Source organism: Papilio machaon, chromosome 29 (genome assembly GCF_912999745.1).
Source record: "Papilio machaon chromosome 29, ilPapMach1.1, whole genome shotgun sequence".
In the NCBI taxonomy this organism is placed as follows: domain Eukaryota; kingdom Metazoa; phylum Arthropoda; class Insecta; order Lepidoptera; family Papilionidae; genus Papilio; species Papilio machaon.
In genome coordinates this window covers 4,192,501-4,197,500 of record NC_060014.1, presented here as the reverse complement: position 1 = coordinate 4,197,500, position 5,000 = coordinate 4,192,501, and the positions used below count along the sequence as shown (strand labels likewise).

Here is a 5,000-nt window from a genome sequence, read left to right as displayed (position 1 = left end):
GGCCCCGTTCAAGACGAACTTGGACAGGAGTATCGACGACGAGAAAGCGGAACCTCCCGAACACCACATCTCCCGCGTTCGATACGACCGCGGGATTCAGTGCTGGGCTCGTTCCTGTTCGCTCGCCGCTACTAAGGAAATCCTTGTTAGTTTCTTTTCCTCCGCTTACTAATATGCTTAAATTCGGCGGGTGATCCTCCCTGATCTGAGGCCAACGATAAAAATCGAGGCAGACGCGATATCCGTCAGCTCAACGACGCTCCGCTGCCGTGTTTTCACACACAGCAACGTCGCATCGATGCGCTCTTCGGACGTCGTGTCCGCCTACATTATATATAATACACACTCACACACACGCACACGCACGAAAACACGCACACATCGATACAAATATATTATATATTATATATATACATAACACGAAACGGGGTTTATTACGTCACCGTGTGCGAAGACGCGCATGCCCTCTGTCGATTTTTTACGTCGAAGAGTCGCGCGTCCCCGGGACGCCCCCGATCGTATATACATACTTACATACGTAGGTATATATCGTATATATATAACGTGTATATAACATATATACGCGTATCGACGCGATCGGTTTCCGCTCGTATGGTGGTGTAATATGTGTGTCTGAGAGGTTATATTTAAACGGACCCATATATATATACACATTGCGTGAATATGTATAAAATAAGAGAACCGTCAATTGTTCGCTATATATATATATAGTGAACAGTGTGATTTTTATATTTTAACAGCCGGCCCTCAGACAGGAGTGGTCCTGGATATTTCTCCACGGACCGCAATGTGCGTTCGAAATGTCGATGTTCAAATGTGTCCTGCAGTTCACACTATGACGCGCAGTTAACTGCGTTCTTCATCGACCCGCGAGCCAAGTGATCCACCGTCCAGGGTAATTGTTTTACATATTTTGATATATGTATGTATATAAAAAAAATAAAAAATAAAAAAAAAATATCTTAGAAGGCGAACGAACACGCGAAGGGAGCGCGCGCGCGCGCGTTATACACACACGCGCGCGCCACCACGACGACGACATAGCGTTCGCACTTTCTAATACCGGTGTGTATTTTTCTGTTTGTTTTTGTATAGCGCCCACCATTATCGGACCGGAACTGGGAGATGACACAACAACCGGATTAGTGTCACACAACTCCCTCTTTTGTCGCCCCGTTTGGTGTGCCCCGATGGGCGCTCTCTCTTTTGTGGATTATTATTCGTAATATGAGTAATACGTTAATGATCCTTCCGCAGGTTCCCCTACGGAAACCTTGTTACGACTTTTACTTCCTCTAAATGATCAAGTTTGGTCAACTTCCCAGCGACGCCGACGGCCGTTAAGCCACCGCGTGTCGGTCCGAAGACCTCACTAAATCATTCAATCGGTAGTAGCGACGGGCGGTGTGTACAAAGGGCAGGGACGTAATCAACGCGAGCTTATGACTCGCGCTTACTAGGAATTCCTCGTTTATGGGGGATAATTGCAAACCCCAATCCCCAGCACGAAGGAGTTTCAACGGGTTGCCCGGGCCTCTAGGCCAGGGAGAACATGCTGATTCCTTCAGTGTAGCGCGCGTGCGGCCCAGGACATCTAAGGGCATCACAGACCTGTTATTGCTCAATCTCGTGCGGCTCGAAGCCGCCGGTCCCTCTAAGAAGAATTTTAATACGTCGCCAGTGAGTTGCGCGACCGAAGCCACGCACACATAAATGACGACGCCTATTTAGCAGGCTAGAGTCTCGTTCGTTACCGGAATTAACCAGACAAATCGCTCCACCAACTAAGAACGGCCATGCACCACCACCCACCGAATCAAGAAAGAGCTGTTAATCTGTCAATCCTTCCGGTGTCCGGGCCTGGTGAGATTTCCCGTGTTGAGTCAAATTAAGCCGCAGGCTCCACTCCTGGTGGTGCCCTTCCGTCAATTCCTTTAAGTTTCAGCTTTGCAACCATACTCCCCCCGGAGTCCAAAATCTTTGGTTTCCCGGAAGCTGCCCGCCGAGCCATAGTAGTAACGTCGGCGGATCGCTAGATGACATATTTACGGTTAGAACTAGGGCGGTATCTAATCGCCTTCGAACCTCTAACTTTCGTTCTTGATTGATGAAAACACCTTTGGCAAATGCTTTCGCTGATGTTCGTCTTGCGACGATCCAAGAATTTCACCTCTAACGTCGCAATACGAATGCCCCCAGTTATCCCTATTAATCATTACCTCGGAGTTCTGAAAACCAACAAAATAGAACCGAGATCATATTCTATTATTCCATGCACGAAATATTCAAGCACAATTTTGAGCCCGCTTTGAGCACTCTAATTTGTTCAAAGTAAAATTGTCGGCCCATCTCGACACTCACCGAAGAGCACCGCGATAGGATTTTGATATTGAACCGCCGTATTACCGACGGCTCACCGACGATATGCTCCGCAGACGTGTCAGTATCACCGCGGATGCGGTGCACCGACAGCGCGGCGCACAAATGCAACTACGAGCTTTTTAACCGCAACAATTTTAGTATACGCTATTGGAGCTGGAGTTACCGCGGCTGCTGGCACCAGACTTGCCCTCCAATTGTTCCTCGTTAAAATATTTAAAGTGTACTCATTCCGATTACGAGGCCTCGTAAGAGTCCCGTATCGTTATTTTTCGTCACTACCTCCCCGTGCCGGGAGTGGGTAATTTGCGCGCCTGCTGCCTTCCTTGGATGTGGTAGCCGTTTCTCAGGCTCCCTCTCCGGAATCGAACCCTGATTCCCCGTTACCCGTGACAACCATGGTAGTCGCAGAAACTACCATCGAAAGTTGATAAGGCAGACATTTGAAAGATGCGTCGCCGGTGCTGGACCATGCGATCGGCAAAAGTTATCCAGATTCATCAAAATTAACGACTTCGGACGCGAGGCCCTCCGTCGATTGGTTTTGATCTAATAAAAGCACTCATCCCATCACTGGTCAGAGTTCTGATTGCATGTATTAGCTCTAGAATTACCACAGTTATCCAAGTAACCGAGGTAAGATCTAAGGAACCAAAACTGATATATTGAGCCATTCGCGGTATCGCCTTAATACGGCTTGCACTGAGACATGCATGGCTTAATCTTTGAGACAAGCATATAACTACTGGCAGGATCAACCAGGGAGCTGACACAAACACGCCGCATACAACGCGCACAACACGCACAACTCGACGATGCGAAAACGTTAAACGTTTAAACGCATCGATGGTTTTTGCTGTTTTGCTTGCTGCCTGCCTGCCTGCTGCAGTCAGTCGGTGGTCATTTTTCTTTTCTACACTACACTACTACACTACACAATACACTACTACTGTGTGGTGTGTGTGGTGCGGTGCTAGTGAACGGACAAAAAGCGCGTTCGATTCATGTGAATGTTCAACAACGAGACATTTTCGATACTTCACACTGTGTAAATAAATTTGATTCTCTCTCTTTATCGAGGAAAAAATATCGACATCAGTCCGGTTTCGGAGAGATCGAAAATACCTTTTTATAAATGCTACTACCACTACTAATACTACTACTACTACTACTAACTACACACTACTACTGATCTATATAAAATAGAATCAAAAGTAATATATATGTAATATAATGATAATATAATAATGATAGTTGGAAAAAAAAAATACACCGTCCCTCGAAGTCGCCGCGCAGCGGCAATGAGCGACTGTTCGATCTCTCCGGTGGAGGTGACCGAGAACAAGCTCAACGCGACACACGCGACGACACGAGGCGACGAGAATTCACGGGTCGATCTGGTGCGTTAACGACGCTGCGAAATCTACACGCGCGCCGAACACAAATCGCCACTTCTTTTATAACAGACTCTATTATAAACGTCCTGCCGCATTCATAAACGGGAACGTAGTCTGACACAGTTTATGCGTGTGTGGTGATATTTCGTTGTGTGGTGTGTGTCGTCGTCGTCGTCGTCGCGTGTTTTTGCTGTGTAAAAATATTAAAACAACAAACACAACACTACTATTTTATTAAAATAAAAAATAGTTGCGCGCGTTTATTTTTTAATACTCTATATACACTACACACAAACTCTACAAATTTTACTTTGTAAAAATCAAACGACAACAGCAGACACACCACACAACACAACTCTACAAACACCACACACTGTTTCATTACATCACTGACAGACGCCTCTCGCATCCAGTCTACAATAGTAGCAATGATGGTGACATGTCAACCACGCATCATTAAACAATGGGGTGTTCACGTATTGGCGTATACCACAATTGACGTGACACCGGAAAGTGTTTACACGTATTGTTGTTATTATTGTTATTATTATCAATATTTTTTGTGTTTTATTATTATTATTATTATTATTATTATTATTTTTTTTTTTTTTTTTTTTTTTTTTAAATCCAGAACAGAATCATCGCTTACTACTAAGCTAAGTAAGTATTAAAACGAATATATAGTCAGTTAATATTTTGTTGTTGTTGCATGCAGTTATAAAGTTAATAAGAACCGAAACGAAACATTTTTCATCATTATTAAGTTGACTATGAGGGAAGCTACTCGTATGTATGTCTAATGCGGTGTCATTTTCCTCGTCTGTCTGCTGCACGTGCACCGGCAGTGTCATACATACATACATACATACATACATACATACATACATACATACATACATACATACATACATACATACATACATACATACATACATAAATACATACATACATAGTCATTCATATAGTCATAGCCTCACCCAAATGCTGACGGGCCATGGATGTTACCGTGCGTACCTACATCGTTTTGGGCACGAAATTCTCCCGGATTGTCCACACGGGTGCGGCGAACCAGAGGACGCAGAGCACGTGTTCTTTGTCTGCCCGGCATACTCCAAGGAGCGCGAAGAACTTAAGAACAGTATCGGACCTACTACGGTCGCAAACTTGGTGGATAACATGCTTGCAACAGAAGAAGCATGGAAT

General features: G+C 44.9%; 3 non-coding genes across 3 annotated transcripts in view; all 3 read right to left on the bottom strand.

The window, feature by feature from the left end:
- The window catches only part of LOC123722798, a 3,964-nt gene extending 3,750 nt beyond the window's left edge, over positions 1 to 214 (bottom strand). The window contains exon 1 of the ribosomal RNA XR_006756607.1: positions 1 to 214. This exon is cut by the window's left edge and continues 3,750 nt beyond it. This is a non-coding gene — a ribosomal RNA (large subunit ribosomal RNA).
- A 548-nt stretch (positions 215 to 762) lies between these two features.
- LOC123722828 lies at positions 763 to 919 on the bottom strand. Its single transcript, XR_006756631.1, has one exon. It is a non-coding gene; the product is annotated as a 5.8S ribosomal RNA (ribosomal RNA).
- Positions 920 to 1,261: 342 nt separating this feature from the next.
- Positions 1,262 to 3,165, bottom strand: LOC123722769. The gene has a single exon (XR_006756577.1). It is a non-coding gene; the product is annotated as a small subunit ribosomal RNA (ribosomal RNA).
- Positions 3,166 to 5,000: the final 1,835 nt, after the last annotated feature.